Genomic DNA, 20,668 nt, shown 5'->3' with positions numbered 1-20,668 from the left:
TGATTCAACAACACTCACTGACATTAGTGCTGAAAGTCATCACCGGTTTGACTACCCGCACATTGCCTAAGCTACAATAAGCAGCCAGAACACGAGTCTAGACATTGGGCCCTCAACTCATCAATCGGGTGCTGTTCTCAATTTAGCCAACTCCAAGGTTTGGGCCCAATAGTCATAGAGCAACTGGTCTAAACAGGGATAGGGCCCTTAAATGATCAAAAAAAGCTCACCCAATAACAGGGCTCATGAACACCACACTTAAAGCCAACCATTCTCACTGCAACTCTGCTAGGTTGGGCATGAAGCTCCATCACACAATGCAGGGATTGTTAGCTCCAAACTGAAGTGCCCACTTCTTGAACACAGAACGTGCAAAATGGGTCTAGAGAATACTAAAACCCAGTGAAATAAATGAGGAAAACAGGTGATGAGAAAGGACAAGTATTTGAGATTTCTAGGCACTAGACTAGGTTCTTAGGCCAACTTTAACTTTTCAGAATCTTCTAAATTGCATAATGAAAAAGATAAAGATACAAGTGTTAACACTCAAGTAATCAACTTAGTGACAAGTGGAATCTAGGAAGGTTGCTTGGAAACCATCATTTCCCAAGCCAAAGATTTTTCCTCAACACTAATCCAAGCAAGACCATTGGAGAAAAGTTCTAAATTGGAGGGTTCCTAGAGCCAAATCAAGTCCCTTAACTGCGTTACTGCAATGCTGCCAAGCTTCTGCTTGCCCATGGAACTTGTGATACTTGGCACTAGGGGAAATGGGAAGCAGTATCAGGCAGACTAATCTCTACAGCAGTGATGTCATCACCAAGGCAAAGAGCAGCACTCCAGGCAGAAGCTCCTCCCTTTCCCCCCCTGCAATAAGCACAGCCCTTTCAACACAAATAAGGCCTGTAGTCTCTCCCCTCCACCCCGCCACCTCCGACCCCTGCCTCAAAAGGGAAGGTGTTTTAGAAATCCCTAGTCCCATTTGTCTGTGAAGTCAGTTCACAATGTTAACCGGTTTCAGGTTAAGGAATTGTTTACAGGGTAGAAAACTGAGATCCATCTGCCGAATCGTTAGCTAGGATTCAGAGCTTACACAACTGCCTACCATTACTTCGATTTCAGTCCAATGCAGCCTTTTTCCTATGATCACTACTGGAAGTGGGAAGAAAGATTCTGACAAGAATAGAGCAAGATGTGGGGGCTGGTATTTGAGGAGATTAGCACAATGCAAAAATGTTACTGCAGCAGACTGCAACTGAAAGAAAAAAAGATTAAAGTGGCAGTAACTCAGTAACCCAAGAGTGGATCTAGGCGTTCAGCAGCAGTTACATAAGAGATAATAAACATAACTGGCTTTGAAATCCATTGAGGAAGGGGGGCATTTTGTTTAGCTCTGGAGATTTGGGTGGGGTAAAGGAATTACTGTTGTACCTTATTAGGGAGGAATCTTCTCCTTGCTCCCATTAAACAGTTAATGGTATTTACTGAATACCTACTGAGTGTTAAATACTGTATTAAAAGTTGCTGAGTAGAACATGTTTCCTGCCCTTACACATCCCTGGCAGGCCACATGTTCAAAGCCCCTTTGAAGATACCTCCAGGAGGTCTCCCCACTTCAGTACATCTCTTTATACTCTATTGCTTCCTCCTAAGCTGTTTAATTTTAGTGCCTGCCCCCGCCCCAAACTGTAAATCAGGTCTACTAGTTCTCTTATACTCTCCCAAGCTTAGTATGGTGTTCTGCACACAATAGGTGTGCAATATTAATGATCTGGTGTAGGGGGGAAGGGGAGGCAGACTGAGAGAAGCCAAGTAGTAGGATAACCCATTTGAGTGGATCTGGGTTCAGTAGTGGGTTATCATTAAGTGTTACAGTTCTACTGTTGCATAAATTCTTGGATTTGGGGGAATTGATACTATCTTAGATTAGGGAAAAAAAGAAATTATACTGAAGAAAATTTAGGGCTATAGTTTTTCAGGTGTCAATCCAATAAATTAAGGTCACGGTGGAATCCTGACATTACCACCTGACATTACCGACAGTATTTCTTGAGCAGAGCATTGTACTAGGGACGTGTGATCATGAGATACGATGTTTGGCCTCAAGGAGTTTACAATCTCATCTCCATTCAGAAAAACATCTAGCTTAGACCACACCTAAGTGATTTACCCTCAAGGATAGAAGTCCTACCCTACACACACACACTCTCTCTCTCTATTCGCAGATGAAAGGTGGGTGGGGGAAGAAGAGACTATCAGCAGATTCCTTTTATTAGGATAGGTTTACAATACTCCACACCATTTAAAGCCAGATCTTGATTATATGACAGAGGTACTTAAATGGGTTCTAATATCAAAAAAAATTGACATTTGATTCAGGCAGCTATGACACCTTGGGATATCTCCTATCTCTGAGCAAACTGCAAGCTGACCTGAAATGGTGTAGACATACTTATTGCAAGTTAGTGTGCACTGAGCCAAAAACGGTCCAGATAAAAGCCACAGATCTGAATAAGTAGGGGTAGGATGGATGAAATAGTGTTGTATTCTGGTTCATTGCTCAAGTAGTCATGCTAGTAAAACCTTACCCAATTCTTAAGGCATTGAAAGGGGAAAGGGAAAATTTAGACCGTGAGCCTGTTGGGCAGGGACTGTTGCCAAACTGTACATTCCAAGTGCTTAGTACAGTGTTCTGCACATAGTAAGCGCTCAATAAATACGATTGAATGAATGAATGAGGAAGGGTCTAGCAAAAAGAGCATGGGTCTGGGAGTCAGAGGACCTGGGTTCTAATCCCAGCTCTGCCACTTGTCTATGTGACCTTGGGCAAGTCACTTCACTGGGCCTCAGTTACCTCTACTGTGAAGTGGGGATTAAGACTGACCCCTATGTGGGACAGGAAATGTGTCCAACCCAACTATCTTCTATCTAGCCACCCAGCTCTTAGGGTGCCTGGCATCTACTAAGTGCTTAAATACCAGAAAAAGGGCTGTGAGCTGTTGCTGTTGGGTTTGAGTATTTAAGGCTAATTTAAGAAATGAAGTCAAAACAAACCAAGATGCTTAAGTGGGACAAGTAGCATTTTTCTTGGGGGGGCTGTGGGGAGGCAATTGCCTCAAGTCACCTCAGCTAGGGAAATATTCCAATATTCCCATCTCACTTTTGATTTAGCTAACTCAGAAGTGCACTTTTTGACAGTTACAGATCAATAGCAATAAGGTAAGTTCATTTTAAAGAAAGCACCATTTATGCAATGAGAAGCTTGAGTATCAGATTTCCAAAATAAACCAGGCTTCAAGAAACAGCTGGAGTCCCAGGGTAACTTGGCACAAGAGCTAGATTACTGGCTGCACTCCCTACATTTTTCTCAAGGATAAGATTGGATCCTAAATTTGTATTACCTCACCCACCCAAAACAATCAAATCTCACAAAATGCACTGGTGCATTTACACAGGTGTATCCTACCTGTTTAGATTTATTAGTAAAGGTAAGGTTGGGGAGTGGCTTGGCCTACCAAAGACATGCCTCTCAGCTGATGTATTTACTTGAGTATCACTAACTTACTGCATACACTCCAGGATGTATATATAAAGGACTTGTATGTGTTTTTTAAGAAAGAATCTGGTACTTCTCTGACCACAAGTCTTTGGAAAAATGGGTGTTCATTGTGCACACACTAATGCCAATGTATCTGGTCTTCCCTAGTCACACAAATTAAGGTGAGATGGATGTGCTCCAACTGAGCCTTGGTTTGGGATCATTCCCAACCAGCAGCATGGCTTAGTGGCAAGATCAGACTTGAGAGTCAGAAAACTTGCATTCTTATCCCCACTCCACCATTTGTCTGCTATGTGACCTTGGACAAGTCACTTCACTGGGCCTCAGTTACCTCATCGGCAAAATGGGGATTAAGGCTGTATGACCCATGTGGCACAGGGACTGCGTCCAACCTGATGACCTTGTATCCACCCCAGCCCTTAAGACAGTGCTTGGCACATAAGTGCTTAACAAATACCAAAGCTATTATTACTTCACTTTCTACTGTCCTCTGATTTGCAGAACTACTCCCTGCCTTCTCACTCAAGGACTAATCTTCCTCATCCACCTGCAGCTTTACCCAGCCTCCTGGCTAGAAACAATACTGCAAAATTGATTCCTACTTCTGATGAAAGGAAACAGAAAATTCCCAAGGCAATCTTCTGAAGGCAGGCAGAACAGGTTGCTGTCCAATAACCTGGGAGTTAACAGTATAACATTCAGATCATCAAGACAAAAACATTATTAATCCACAAGCAACAAGTCATGTGTTCAATCAGCTGCTGAAGTCACAAGGGGAAAAAAAAAAGAGTGCTTTCTGTCTTTCTGACCCCAAAGAGGGTCTGATGCTTACACTTGGAATACTTAAGATACTAATAACTCCACCTATTTCAATGTTAGCTAAGAATGAAGACAACACAGGATATGCATCCTAACTGCATTTTATAGATTTAAATTGCTTAAAAAGAATCTTAGATCTCGTATAAAGTAATTAAGGATGAAAATCTTAAAAAAAATCTTCCACAGGTTTGAAGCAAGTAGGATCCAGCAGAGTTTGAAACTGCTGAACTTGAACTTGGAATACCACAGGACTTTTTTTTTTTTTAAAAAAAAAAAAAAACACTAAATTTGTGGGGTTTTTTGGTTTTTTAAGTGGGGCCATGAAACATAAGAACATGAAGTTTGGAGTGAGAAGGGGAGTTTAGCACAGAATAATACAGGAATTTACAGTTTGGTCAACTTCTAAAAGGTCATAGAACTAGGCCCTCTAGACAGTTAAACCCCTGAAGAGAATGGCCTGCAGCGTGGCTTAGTGGAAAGAGCCCGGGCTTTGGAGTCAGAGGTCATGGGTTCGAATCCCGGCTCCGCCACTTGTCAGCAGTGTGACTTTGGGCAAGTCACTTAACTTCTCGGTGCCTCAGTTACCTCATCTGTAAAATGGGGATGAAGACTGTGAGCCCCCCGCGGGACAACCTGATTCCCCTGTGTCTACCCCAGCACTTAGAACAGTGCTCGGCACATAGTAAGCGCTTAACGAATACCAATATTATTATTAGGGTACTGGACCTCCACCCAATACCCCTTCGCGGAGATTTATTCATATGTACATCGAAACACCTAAATTTTACATGAACTGAGATGCCTCACATGGACCCAGCTTTGAGGAAAAGCACAGAGCACGTGATTTGACTCACTCAGTTTGACTCAGTTGGTATGGGGAACCTCTTGTACGCAACAGCCTCGAGTTATTTGTGTGGAAGATTTTAATAGGATTACACTGACGTTCGGAGTCCCCGCCAACTATAGAAAGACACAGGGAAACTCACCAAAGCTGAATTCTAATTACCACCCTCGGCCTGTTTGTCCATCTAAGCAGGAGCTAATACGATCTGTTACACTCGGAGTCTACCGAAAATACCTTCCGATCGCAGGCAGAAGTCACAGGCTCCACGGTGGTGTCTCCGACAGATTCCTAAACAACTCTAAACGAGTTATTAGAAGGCTGGAACACCGCCTTCACCGATAGCCGCCGTCGCCAACCCCCCCTACTCGCCAAAAAGGCTTGAATCAGAAAGGGGGGGGGGGATGACAAGTGAACCGGGCCGAAGGCCGCCCTTTCAACCCGAGGGCCGGCACTGGCAGCGACGCGCTGCCACCAAGCCGCCCTTTCCCCGAGACGGCTCCACTCCCAGGCCTCCGGACGCTCCCACTGCGCCCCCCGGGGCACTTCAACGCCCTTCGGGGCAGCGGTCAAAGCAGGGCAACTGGCCCGGCCATTCACCCACTCCAAACCCCCCTTCCCGCCGGACTTGACCAGCTGCGGCCTGAGGGGAAGAGGAAAAAGCGGCAGGACGGCCGACAAGGAGACGGCCAACGGAGGCACGTTTCCCCCGCTCCTGCCTTGGCTGGTTCCCAGTTCGACAGAGAACCGGGAACGTCGGCGCCAGGACCGGCCACTAGGCCCCTGCGGAAGAAGGATCGGAGAAAAGAGGGAGGGAGGGAGGGAGGGAGGGCGGCCGTCATCACGGCCGCCGCCCGTAATCGGGCCCGGTGCTCACCGCGGGTGGTGCCACTAGCTTCTCGGGCGCTGCGCTCGAGTCGAGGACGCCGGCGAGCACTGCAGGGATCCTGACTCCCCCGGCGCTGGACTCAACGACGATGATGATGGTGGTGACCGCCACCACCCCCGCCGCCGCCTGAGGCTTTATGGCCAACAGTCGGGCTCGCTCTCACTTCCGCCCCTGCCGCCGCCCCGAACGGAAGTAGCTGTCACGAGACTCCTGACGACCGGCCTCGCCTCTCGTCACGTCAGGTTTCCTCCCCCCTCAGTGGCCGGCCCCGTGCCCTTCGATGGCGGCCTCTTCGGCTGCCGCCATCTTGGGAGGCCCTCCCGGCGGCAGGGCGGAGCCATGTTGAATCCTTTCCGCCGCTCCTACTCGGGAGTAGCGAAGCCGCTTTTGCTACTTCACGTTTTCATTGGAATTCGAAGGCCTACCCGAGCAGCCCCCACCAGTGGGAGAGGGGGAAAGAGAAATGAAGAAGGAGCGCAGGATCCAATGAAGGGAAAGTCCAAAGTTTCAGCCTTCTGCAGCCCAGATTCTAAAATGATAATAATAATGTTGGTATTTGTTAAGTGCTTACTATGTGCAGAGCACTGTTCTAAGCGCTGGGGTAGATACATGGTCATCAGGTCCCACGTGAGGCTCCCAGTCTTCATCCCCATTTGACAGATGAGGTCACTGAGGACAGAGAAGTGAAGTGACTTGCCCACAGTAACACAGCTGACAAGGGGCAGAACTGGGATTTGAACCCATGACCTCTGACTTCCAAGCCCGGGCTCTTTCCACTGAGCCACACTGCTTCTCCAGCGTGGATAAAATAAAGCCCTCTCTTGGGTTCCAGGGTTTTGTTTTAAAGGACTCCCCAAGGAGCTGCCCGTCTACTCATTAAAGATGGACAGTTTTCAACATGCCCCCTGCCCCCTTAACCTCCAACAGGGAGGGACTCATTTCTGGGGATCTAGGCCACCACATCTATCGATCTCTTCCACGGTGAAGTGAGATTGCGACTAGTGCTGTGGCATCTCTGGGCCTCATCCTCAAGTTACAGTATGGCATACTGAACTCCACACTATAGCACTAAGTCGTGGGCATAGTGTTCTGCACATAGTAAGTGCTCAAGAGACGCTATTGAATGAATAATGCATCGAGGAATTGTGCCACATGCCAAGATCGATGTGACATGAAAACTTCGTTGTATGTCAGGCTGCCATCATGACATCGTGGAGCTGAATTATTCCATTGTGTCCCATCTACCTCTAGCATAAGGGAGAGGGAGGAGTGTTGTCCAAAGAGACTTGAGCTCCATGGATTCCTGCATGGAAAGGGTAAGTCATTTTTTTTCTTCCTTTCTATTCACATGTGTTACAACACAGAAATATGGAATTACAGAGACCCAGTCAGGATCGGACCATCTCTTTGGAACTTATGGGACAGAATGTTGAGAAGGTGGAACATCAAAGAACGGGAAATTGAGTGGAAAATCTAAAGGAGCTTTTTAACAAGCCGTTCACCTTTATAACACAGCACCATCAATATTTTTAAAGTGAAAGGCTGTGGATTTGGGGACTCTACTGCCCTTCCCCGCCGCCCCCACCACCTTCCCATTTGAAATACTTCTTTTGTTCTTAAATAAGCTCATAGAAAATTTCCCAAGACCACTTCCAAAAATAAATCTAGTTGTTTCTTTTTAATTATTTGGGAGAGTAGCTAGCAGAGCTCTTAGCCAACAGAAGTGACTGTTGCCACCCTAAAAAAGTGATGTTAGAGGTTACTGTAAAATAGTTTTCAGTTCTACTTTTGTGGAAGACATACCTTAGTTTAACTTTGTAATATTAAAGATACCAGGGGGACGGTTAGGATCCTTACCCATACTCACTTTGAGACCGTCTTTTTATTTAACATTAAACCTGAGCTATATAACTTTTACACTCCTGGATAACATTTCACTATCACTGAAATTGACACATTGTCAAATGTACATTTCTACAGTTAAATAGTCCTGATCATAATGAACACCATTTCTATGTGTCTCTTTAGTAAGTGTAATTAACATTAATACCCACAGAGATGACTTGATAGAATAATAATGTTGGTATTTGTTAAGCGTTTACTATGTGCAGAGCACTGTTCTAAGTGCTGGGTTAGATACAGGGTAATTAGGTTGTCCCACGTGAGGCTCACAGTCTTATGAGACAAGACAAAACTAAATATCAATTTATTGTCAGTATTTGATCAACCAGCTTGGTGGAGTGGATAGAGCACAGGTCTGAGAGTCAGAAGGTCATTCATTCATTCAATAGTATTTATTGAGCGCTTACTATGTGCAGAGCACTGTACTAAGCGCTTGGAATGGACAATTCGGCAACAGATAGAGACAGTCCCTGCCCAATAACGGGCTCACAGTCTAAACGGGGGAGACAGTAAAGCAAAACAGAACAAAACAAAACAAAAAAATGTTGGTATTAGGCGCTTACTATGTGCAGAGCACTGTTCTAAGCGCTGGGGTAGACACAGGGGAATCAGGTTGTCCCACGTGGGGCTCACAGTCTTAATCCCCATTTTACAGATGAGGGAACTGAGGCACAGAGAAGTTAAGTGACTTGCCCACAGTCACACAGCTGACAAGTGGCAGAGCTGGGATTCAAACTCATGAGCCCTGACTCCAAAGCCCGTGCTCTTTCCACTGCGCCACGCTGCAGTGGAACATCATCATCAAGATCATCAAAACAACATCACCAAGATATATAGAATCATGGAGATATACACCTCATTAACAAAATAAATAGGGTAATTAATATATACAAATAAGCACGGTGCTGAGGGGAAGGGGGAAGAGCAGAGAGCAGGAGGGGGGAGGGGAGGGGAGGAGGAGCAGAGGGAAAGGGGGTGGTGCTCAGTTCAAATCCCGGCTCCACCGCTTGTCTGCTGTGATTTGGGTAAGTCACTTCATTTCTCTGTGCCTCAGTTCCTTCATCTGTAAAATGGGGATTGAGACTGTGAGCCCCATGGGGGACAGGGATTGTGTTCAAACCGATTTGCTTGTATCTACCCTAGCGCTTAGTACAGTGCCTGGCACATAGTAAGTGTTTAACAAATACCACAATTATCATTATTATTTATTGAGCACTTACTATGTGCAGAACACTGCACTAAGCGCTTGGGAAAGTACAACATAATTAGCAGACATGTTCCCTGCCTATAAGGAGTTTATAGTCTAGATGGGAGCAGTATTTGAATTTTGCTTTTTGCCTTGAGGCATTCAGTAATTTATATCAGAAGTCATAAAACTCAAGTGTTTTTTCAGTGAGCATATGCTTAGCCTGATTCTGAAATTGACAGAAAAACTTGTTTCACATTCAACCTGAGTAACAGAAAAGGTTAACATTTGTTTATACTACTAATAATAATAATGATGGTATTTGCCAAACACTGTACTAAGCGCTGGAGTAGATACAAGGTAATCAGGGTGTCCCACATGGCACTCACAGTCTTAATCCCCATTTTCCAGATGAGGTAACTGAGGCACAGAGAAGTGAAGTGACTTGCCCACACAATAGAAAAGTGGCAGAGCAGGATTAGAACCCATGTCCCCTGACTCCCAAGATCATGCTCTTGCCACTGGGCCATGCTGCTTCTCAATTATAAGCCAGATAACCATTTTCAGAAACATTACTTTCAAGTTTTTAAGATTTTAAAACATAACGAACCTGAACAGTTATGTTGCAAATTTTGTTTTTAATTAGTAACAATTGTCATTCTTCAGAATGCCGTTGGCCTTTTCCCTCTTCTAAATCAATCTCTTTTTCTACCTTAGGGTCTGTCGGTGGAGATTTATTTCAGTCTGGCCCATTTTGAAATAAAAATCTCAGCTTACCTTTGGGATTCCTGAATTTCCCATTTTACTCCCACCGGGCCTTCTTTGTTTACGAGGTGAAAATAGTTCCTAAAGCTATATTGACTCTAGATAGTTGATCCTGGCAGCAAAATGGAAATTTGCTTTAAATCACTCTTGAGTCATTGAATAATTGGCCTTTTATTCTGAATGTTTAATTTAATGTCACAGAACTACCGTGTATTTTCTTCAGTTCTTTTCTTCATAAATAAGGGGCTTATTTTAGGCAGGGAGAACTTCTAGCGTGACTTCAGTTTTCTTATGCATTCTTTTGCCCATGAAATGAAGGCTTGTGCTTCCTTAAGAAAATGGCTCTGCTTGAAATGTTTTGATATTTTCTGAAGCTATTCTCTGGACTGTTGATGAATTTATGTCGGTTGACTGTGGTCTGTAGATACTTTGAAATTCGTGTATTTGATATAAAAATATTTGGAACAACTGAGTTGAAGATAGTTTCAGTTCAGCACAGTGACTGCACTCAGCCTATCTGACACTGGAAAACTGCTAGTTTTCCATTTCGGGAACTCCAGCCCAACATGAATAGAGTAAGCAACTCTATATACAGATTGTGGGCAGGGAAGGCTATTGATGCCTGTCTCCTTGTTTTGTTTTTTTTCTGTCTCCCCCCTTCTAGACTGTGAGCCCGTTGTTGGGTAGGGATTGTTTCTATTTGTTGCCAAATTTTACTCTCCAAGCGCTTAGTACAGTGCTCTGCACACAGTAAGCACTCAATAAATATGACTGACTGAATGAATGAATACTAACTCTGTTATTCATTCATTCAATCGTATTTATTGAGCATTTACTGTGTGCAGAGCACTGTACTAAGTGCCTGGGAGAGCACAATAAACAATAAGCAGACATATTCCCTGCCCATGAGGAAACTGAGGCCCAAAACAGGGAAGTGAAATAATAATAATAATGATCTGTAAAATGAGGAGTAAGACTGAGAGCCCTATGTAGGACAGGGACTGTGTTCAACCTGATTTGCTTGTGTCTACCCCAGTACATAATAATAATAATAATAATAGATGTATTTGTTAAGTGCTTACTGTACTAAGCGTTGGGGTAGATAAGATAATCAGGTCCTACATGGGGTTCACTGTCTGAGTGGAGGGAGAACAGGCATTTTGCAGTTAAGGGCACAGAGGCTGTTATGTTGTTGGGAAAGCAGCATGGCGTAGTGGCTAGAGTACAGGCCTGGGAGTCAGAAAGTCATGGGTTCTAATCCTGGCTCTGCCCCTTGCCTGCTGTGTGGCCTTGGGCAACTCACTTCACTTCTCTGTGCCTCAGTTACCTCATCTATAAAATGGGGATTAAGACTGTGAGCAACATGTCCAAGACTGAGCTCCTTCTCTTCCCTACCAAACCCTGTCCTCTCCCTGACTTCCCCGTCACCGTGGATGGCACGACCATCCTTCTCGTCTCACAGGCCCGCAACCTTGGTATCATCCTTGACTCTGCTCTCTCATTCACCCCACACATCCAGTCCGTCACCAAAACCTACCAGTCTCACCTTCACAATATCACCAAGATATCCGCCCTTTCCTTTCCATCCAAACTGCTACCTTGCTGGTACAAGCTCTCATAATATCCCAACTGGATTATTGCATCAGCCTCCTCCCTGATCTCCCTTCCTCCTGTCTCTCCCCTCTCCAGTCTATACTTCATTCCGCTGCCCAGATTATCTTTCTGCAGAAACAGTCTGGGCATGTCACTCCCCTCCTCAAAAACCTCCAGGGGTTGCTTATCAACCGTCTAGCATGAAACAAAAACTCACTCTCGGCTTCAAAGCTCTCCATCCCCTTGCCCCTCCTACCTCACCTCCCTTCTTTCCTCCTACAGCCCACCCCGTACACTCCGCTCCTCTGCCGCTCACCTCCTCACAGTGCTTCGTTCTCGCCCATCCCGCTGTTGACCCCGGCCCACGTCCTACCACTGTCCTGGAATGCCCTCCCTCCTCATGTCCGCCAAGCTAACTCTCTTCCCTTCTCCAAAGCCTTCCTGAGAGCTCACCTCCTCCAGGAGGCCTTCCCAGACTGAGCCCTCCCTTTCCCTCTGCCTCTCCTCCCTTCCCCATTCCCCCTACTCCCTCCCTCTGCTCTTCCCCCTTCCCTTCCCCACAGCACTTGTGCATATTTGTATATATTATTTATTACTCTATTTATTTTATTAATGATGTGTATAGAGCTATGATTCTATTTATCTTGATGATATTGATGCCTGACTACTTGTTTTGTTTTGTTGTTGTCTCCCCATTTTAGACTGTGAGCCCGTTGTTGGGCAGGGATTGTCTCTATCTGTTGCCGAATTGTGCATTGTGAGCGCTTAGTACAGTGCTCTGCACACAGTAAGCGCTCAGTAAATATGATTGAATGAATGAATGCGGGACGGGGACTGTGTCCAGCCCGATTTGCTTGTATACACCCCAGCACTTAGTGCCTGGTGCATAATAAGCGCTTAACAGCTTAACACATATCATAATTATTATTAATTATTTATTACCTTCCCAAACACTTAGTCCAGTGCTCTGCACACAGTAAGCACTCAATAAATACAATTGATTGACTGATTGATAGCCAGAGCACCACCAAACAGCTCTGTAACAGGGTATCTTTCTACCCCTTTCTACCATTTTCGTATCTCACAGAGATACTTCTGTCGTTATGTCTAGGGGAGCTGGATTATCCATTGAACTAACTAGGCTGCAGAACTGGGCCCAGAAGCCTCAGAGGAGCCCACCAGTCAACAGGGAGTCTAGCCACTTTGGGCTTGAAGGCACCATCTCCCTCCTCCTCCATGGCTACTTTTCCAGAACTAAAAGTAATCCCAGTAGTGATGAGAAGGGAAGTACTGACCCACTGTCCTATCCTGACCACACCCCAAAATGAATGAATTCATTCATTCATTGTCATATTTATTAAATGCTTACTGTGTACAGAGCACTGTATTAAGCGCTTAAAGTATAATACAACAATAAACAGACACATTCCCGGCCCACAGAGCAAGCTTCCTTGGCTCTCAATTCACTAGTATTTTGTGAGCGCCTATTATGTGCAAAGCATTGAATTAGGTCCTTGGGAGAGTACAATAAGAGTAAAAGGCATGGCTCCTGCTCGCGGAGCTCTCTGGCACTGACTTCAATTTTGTTTTAGTACTCAACCCTTGATGACTGCAAGCAGGAATAGAAAATGGATTTTTAAGCAGGTTTGTTTTGTGGGAGCGATTGGGCCTCCAGAACCAAAATTCTGGATCAAAGAAGCTTCACATGGGCTAGATGGGTTATTTGGAGTATTTTCATACTTGATAATGGAAAAACTCACTTTGACTATGTAAGTACACCTTGCCATTCATGGGGATTGTGTTACAAGAGAGTGCCACGAACTGCCAAATCATAAGAGATTTGGCTTAGTGGATAAAGCATGGGTCTGGGAGTCAGAAAGACTTGGGTTCTAATCCTGGCTCTGCCACTTGGGCAAGGTCTGCTGTGTGACCTTGGGCAAGTCACTGCACTTCTCTGGGCCTCAGTTACCAGGGGCAAGTAAAGTTCTGGGAGGGCTGGAAATCTGTGGCCTGACCTTACCTGGCCTACCTGGCCCGTCAGTTCCTGCCCTAGAAGAGCCCCAGAATCAAGTCCCATTTGGATCTGAGCTGAACTAGAAATAAGTCTGGGATGAACCAAGGTGAGCCTGGGGCCAACCCAGAAGGGGCTCCAACCTCATTTACGGGGATGGTTGCCTGGGGAGCACTACTATACAAATGTGGCTGCCTTTGAGGTTTGCTGGGATTTGTAGTCTCTGCAGCATAGTGAGGACTAGATAATAATAATAATGTTGGTATTTAAGTGCTTACTATGTGCAGAGCACTGTTCTAAGCGCTGGGGTAGATACAGGGTAATCAGGTGGTCCCAAGTGAAGCTCACAGTCTTCATCCCCATTTTACAGATGAGGTAACTGAGGCACAGAGAAGTTAAGTGACTTGTCCACAGTCACACAGCTGACAAGTGGCAGAGCTGGGATTCGAGCCCATGACCTCTGACTCCCAAGCCCTTACTCTTTCCATTGAGCCACGCTACTTCTCTAGATGACTTCTAGGTTCACCCCAGCTTCCTTCTCGTTCAGCAGGATCTCATTTGGCATTTCCACATCCCTCCCTGCCCGAAAGGGGGGCAGCAGAAATTCCAGAAAAATATCCAAACCCGGTAGAAAGTCTGATTTGTTGAACAGGCCCCAGGTTCACAGGTTCCACAAGCTGGGTTTGGTCTGTGCAAGACTCCACATCTGGGTATTTCTAATGACCGCTCTGATCCCTGGTTTTATGGTTCACAGACTTAACCAGACATGAAATCCCCACAAATAAGGGAAGCAACCCAAGAGTCCAAGTATCCAAAGACAGTCAATCAATTTATAGACTGACTTGGTTTTTCATCAAATAATATTTAAAGAAGTCATCCCAAATTTCTTGATTGCATGGACTGAAACTTTTACAAATTATAAGGTTTGACTGTACAGTATAGACAAGAGGCACATCAAGTGGCTTCAGGACCCAGAAGTGGGTTAATCGGCTTGGTGTGGACCTGGGGCGATAGCAGTGCAGCCTGAAGCTTCCCCACTAGTGGGGCTTGGGGATACGTTTTTTTTAAATGGTATTTGTTAAGTGCTTACTATGTTCCAGCCCCTGTTCTAAGCACTGGGGTAGATACGCGGTAATCAGGTTGGACACGGTCTGTGTCCCCCATGGAGCTCACGTTCTTAATCCCCATTTTACAGATGTGGGAACTGGGGCCCAGAGAAGTGAAGTGACTTGCCCAAGGTCACACAGCAGACAAGTGGCAGAACCCAGGTGCTTCTGACTACCAGGCCTGTGCTCTAATCACTAAGCCATGCTGCTTCCCTGTGGGACAGCACCTCCTTCTCCTGTCCGCCGTCACAGAGTGAATTCACGCCAGTAAGGGAGGGCGAGTTGCCTTCCGAACTTTTAGAACCTTGGAAAGGTTGGGCAGACTGGCTCTGCCAGAGTGGTCAGGAACCCTCCAGCAATCAGAACAGTGCTTTGCATATAGTAAGTGCTCAACAAATGCCATCATTATTATGTACCGTTGCTTTGTAGAGATGAGATGATGGCTACAGCCATGTCAAGAGTGTAACACTGCCATAAGACACTACACCCTTACTGTTGACCGATCTCAAGCACTCCTTCCAGCCCCAGGCACTGCGAACACTGTTCAGCTGGGACCATTATCGCCAACCAAGGGGAAGCAGGTACTTATGTGGGAGGGAGAGGCACAACACAAGTTGCCTCTGAAGTGACAAATGCCATTTAAAAAATAAACAGTGAAAATTCCTCCCCTCCTTCTCCCAACCCCACCACTGGCACTGCACTTCTGCAGTTGGTCAGCTGGGAGGAGGAGAAGTGGTAGCCAGGGAGATGTAGGAGGGGAAATCGCTCCACAGTACTTCCAATTTGAACAACACTTTCTGTATATTTACAATTTGCTCGGGCCTAGGGGAACCACCTCCTTAACCAGTAAGAGGAAAAATCAGCTTCTAAGGCCCTTTCTCACCCTCATTTCTCAGTCAAGGCTGCCAAAAAAGGGGAAGTTATCATCAGGATGCCACAGTGGGGACAGTTCAATCTGTACATTACCAACTGGACCCAGAGTCTCTAACTCTCTCTTCCTGGGCCATGAAACTTGAATCCTCACCCTTAAACATTTCCCCTGGGGGATAATGTGAGACTGTTGCAGAAAAATACTGTTTGAATCAGGTTTCCTTGACACTGTTCTGTCTTCTAAGGTGATGTGAGTGTTCTACAAATGTACCGGCTCCAGGGACCACCCAACATTGTTTATTGTTTTGTGAAATGTACTGGGAGGATGTGAAACCGTTTCAGAAGGATCCTTCCCATGAAAAAAAGCAGGAGAAGTGAACTCAGAAGGAAGTCTTCATCCTTCCACCACCAGCACACATCTTGATTAGACTGTGAGCCCGTCATTGGGCGGGGATTGTCTCTACCTGTTGCCGAATTGTACATTTTATGCACTTGGTACAGTGCTCTGCACATAGTAAGCGCTCAATAAATACTATTGAATGAATCTTGCTAGACCATGGAATTAATTTGTCTTAAATATAACATCCCATCAGGACACAACCTTTTCATATGCTCACCGTGGCTGGGGCTGTGTATCCCACAGTGATATTTTCAGCCACACGTGCACTCATAGGTGAATGTCACTGTCAGTGGGGTTACCTTTGAATACAGAGGACAACTGTATATATTCTTGAAAAAAAAATTCATGTCATTTTCAGTTGTGGACACCAAAGTATCTGGGACATGTAGCACTGTGCTCATTTGTATGTATTATTTATTACCCTATTTATTTTGTTAATGAGGTGTATATCCCCTTGACTCTATTTATCGGGATAATGTTGTCTTGTTTTTGTTTTGTTCTGTTTTGCTCTGCTGTCTCCCCCGATTAGACTGTGAGGCCGTCATTGGGTAGGGATTGTCTCTATCTGTTGCCGAATTGTACATTCCAAGCGCTTAGTACAGTGCTCTGCACATAGTAAGCACTCAATAAATACTATTGAATGAATGAATTAATTAGGGAGGTGGAATCAGTTGGGTGTTAGGATGGTTTGGTCTCCACGTAGGAGAGTCAGTTGGGGCCTCTTAGGGGCCTATTTTTTTTTTTAATGGTATTTGTTAAGTGCTTACTATGTGCCGGGCATTGTACTAAGCACTGGGTAGATACAAGGTAATCAGGTTGGACACAGTCCATGTCCCACGTGGGGCTCACAGCCTTAATCTCCATTTTACAGATGAGGGAACAGAGACCAAGAGAAGTGACTTGCCCAGATTCATTCCTTCATTCAATTCATTCAATCGTATTTATTGAGCGCTTACTGTACTAAGCACTTGGAAAGTACAATTCAGCAACAAATAGAGATAATCCCTGCCCACAACGGGCTCACAGTCTAGAAGGGGGGAGACAGGCATCAACACAAGTAAACAGGCATCAATATAAATAAATAGAATTATAGATATATACTCATATCATGCAGCAGACAAATGGTGGAACCGGGATTAGAACCCAGGTCCTTCTGACTCCCGGGGCCATGCTCTATCTACTAGGCCATGCAGTGAATTCAACATATTTTGCTTCAATTTCAAGTTCTTTCTCCAGTTTTATGAACTTGTGGATGATGTAAAGAGTTTGCCACACTGAATTCTCTCCTTGGTTCATGACCTCTGACGGATAGGGCCCCAGGTGGTCACTTAGTTTACCGTCTTCTAAGGACAGCTACCCCATTTACCTGGCCCTGGCTACGGCCCTACCCCTAGCCCCAGCCCTGGGCTCTGACCATCATCTCATACAGACACACATGCCAAGCTTTTGAAAGAAAGGTATCAGCTGAAACGTGAAGAACTAGGCTTGAACTTGAAATCTAAGTATAGAGAGTATAAAGAATTAGTAAATGGAGGCATTTGGGATAAAAACAAGGCTAGAGAAGGAACTCTGAATTATCTAGGGATAGAATTCTGGCCCCAGCAACTGACCTGTTCATTCAGACCCTTCCTGCCTGATGACTTGGCAGCAGCTGGTTTTAATTATTCAGTGTTACATACATTGGTGTACTAACCGAGGCCATGGGATGCTGACGGCTCTAATCAGCCGAGACAATGCAGTCAAGAAGTGAAAAGAAGATTCAGGAAATGCATTCAGCATGGCTCAGTGGAAAGAGCACGGGCTTTGGAGTCAGGGCTCATGAGTTCAAATCCCAGCTCTGCCACTTGTCGGCTGTGTGACTGTGGGCAAGTCACTTAACTTCTCTGTGCCTCAGTTCCCTCATCTGTAAAATGGGGATTAAGACTGTGAGCCCCACGTGGGACAACCTGATTCCCCTATGTCTACCCCAGTGCTTAGAACAGTGCTCGGCACATAGTAAGCGCTTAACAAATACCAACTCTGTCTCTCATTAGAAGAAAAACCCAATTTCAACACATTTTATGATGATGCATTAGCACAGAGATAACTCAAATGTCCATCTTTTTGATAAGCGTAATAATAGTATTTATTAAGCACATACTATGTCCCAGAAAACTGATCTCCTCCCCCGTCCCCGTTCCCCACACACCCAGAGGTGATTTTATTTCAGTTTCCAGGGACTGGTTAAAAAAAAAAATGAAAAACCCAAAAACCAACATCTGTAGTTGAGCAATTCAGTGGATTAGAACCAATTTGCCATTTTGATGGTGCACATTTAAATAGTTTGTTTAGCTGGGCCTGCACTGATGTCCTTCCTTCCTCCAGGGACCATATTTTCTGGAGCTCAAAGCAGGATGGGAGGAGAGGAGAGAGAAGAACACTTCCATGGGACAGAGTCAGTGGCCCGAGAATGGGAAGAAGCAGAAAAGGAAACTGAATAGAGGACAGGCACAGAACGAGGGAAGGAGAGAGTGAGTTGGGGGAAATAAGCAGCAGATACACACAGGGAGATCTTCAGCACTTCGCAGTAGATGTGCGCATAAAGAGAAGCACTCTCCCCGCATCTTTTGTAATAAGTGTAAAATTTGTTAAGCGCTTACTATGTATCAGGCACTGTACTAAGAGCTGGGGCGGAAACAAGCAGATCGGGTTGGACACAGTCTCTGTCCCATGTGGGGTTTACAGTCTCAATCCCCATTTTCCAGATGAGTTAACTGAGGCCCAGAGAAGTGAAGTGGTTTGCCCAAGGTCACACAGCAGATAGGTACGGAGCAGCAGCAAAGTGGAGAGAGGTGGGGAAAGGCAGCCAATGCCACCATGGCTACAGCTGCCATGGGCTGTTCCATCCAGCATGACTGTCTTGCATGTAGATTTGACAGCAAGGGAAACCACCGGGTAACGATGAGTGAAAGTAGCATCTGGGGCAGTGGCTGAGGGGGAAGATCGGCAGCATCAACTGTCACTCATCTTTGAGAATTTGACTGCAAGGTGCATATGCATTTCCACAACTGAAAGTGCATCTGCGCAAACATTATGAAATAAATGAAGCTGGTACCCCAAACCAGAGACTTGACCACCATACAGCTCGTGCACTTCGTTCCTCTAATGCCAACCTACTCACTGTATCTCGATCTCATCCATCTCACTGCTGACCACTTGTCCACGTCTCGCCTCTGGCCTGGAATGCCCTCCCCCTTTATATCTGACAGACCGCCACTCTCCCCACATTCAAAGCCTTCTTAAAACTACATCTACAAGAGGCCTTCCCCCACTAAGCCCTCATATTTCCTCTTCTCCCGCTCCCTTCTGTGTCACCCTTGTACTCTTTATTCACCCCACCTGCAGCCCCACAGCACATACTGTATTCTCCCAAGCACTTAGTACAGTGTTCTGCACATTAAGTGCTCAGTAAATACTACTGATGATGGATAATAATGCACATACGCATAGTTTATACTCTGCTCCTCTGCTGCCAACCTTCTCACCGAACCTCCTTCTCGCCTGTCCCGCCGTTGACCCTTGGCCCATGTCCTACCTCTGGCCTGGAATGCCCTCCCTCCTCACATCTGCCAAACTAGCACACTTCCCCCACTTCAAAGCCCTACTGAAAGCTCACCTCCTCTAGGAGGCCTTCCCAGACTAAGCCCCCCTTTTTCTCTGCTCCGCCTCCCCTCCCCATTGCCCCGACTCCTTCCCTCTGCTCTACCGCCCCTCCCCACTCCCTAGCACTTGAGTATATATGTACATATTTATTTTTCTATTTATTTGATTAATGATGTGTATGTATCTATAATTCTATTTATATTGATGCTACTGATGCCTTTTTACTTGCTTTGTTTTGTTTTGTTGTCTGTCTCCCCACTTCTAGACTGTGAGCCCGTTGTTGGGCAGGGATTGTCTCTATCTGTTGCCAAATTGTACTTTCCAATCGCTTGGTACAGTGCTCTGCACACAGTAAGCACTCAATAAATATGATTGAATGAGTGAATGAATGAATATCAATGTCTGTCTCACCCTCTAGACTATAAATTCATCATGGGCAGGGAACGCGTCTACCAACCCTGGTATATTGTACTCTACCAAGCGCTTAGTACAGTGTGCTGCACACAGTAAGCACTCATTCAAAATGATTGGTTGATCAGTTGATGAGCATCATGAGTACCTTTATCACCTTGCTCCCAAGGGCTTCTGGGGAGAGAGTGGCTAGTACTGGTGTGCTCATGTGTGCTTCCCAACTGGTCTAAAGGAAGTTCTAGGCCAGAGGAAAAGGATATTAAATTGGGATTTGGGATATCATCATTCTAGTCCTGGCATTGCCCAGTTCCTCAGCCTTTTCTTTCTTAACAATCTGAGATTCTTGCTGAATGAAAGACCAGCCACCCTGCCCACATCAGGATGCCTAGGATAGGGGTTGGCACCCCACCTGTACCCCCATCCAGATACTGACTACGTGACCTGCTTCTTTGTTGTGGGCATCCATGAGGCAGGTAAGGAAGAGTCTCCTCTTCTCTTTTGGTTCCAACCAGCGTCTTCTCCTTTGAGCTCCCTCCTTCTCTCCAGGAGCGTGGTTCAGTGGAAAGAGCACAGGCTTGGGAGTCAGAGGTCATGGGTTCGATTCCCGGCTCTGCCACTTGTCAGCTGTGTGACTGTGGGCAAGTCACTTCACTTCTCTGTGCCTCAGTTACCTC

At 45.6% G+C, this 20,668-nt stretch overlaps 1 protein-coding gene across 1 annotated transcript in view; it reads right to left on the bottom strand.

Moving 5' to 3' along the window:
* RAB7A (RAB7A, member RAS oncogene family) overlaps window positions 1-6,243 on the bottom strand; it is a 54,909-nt gene extending 48,666 nt beyond the window's left edge. The window contains exon 1 of the mRNA XM_029051481.1: window positions 6,097-6,243. The gene's annotated coding sequence lies outside the window, so the exon portion shown is untranslated. The remainder of the gene's footprint in view (window positions 1-6,096) is intronic.
* Between the last annotated feature and the right edge of the window lie 14,425 nt (window positions 6,244-20,668).

Source organism: Ornithorhynchus anatinus, chromosome X1 (assembly GCF_004115215.2).
Source record: "Ornithorhynchus anatinus isolate Pmale09 chromosome X1, mOrnAna1.pri.v4, whole genome shotgun sequence".
Taxonomy (NCBI): domain Eukaryota; kingdom Metazoa; phylum Chordata; class Mammalia; order Monotremata; family Ornithorhynchidae; genus Ornithorhynchus; species Ornithorhynchus anatinus.
This window is presented reverse-complemented; position numbering and strand designations above follow the sequence as displayed.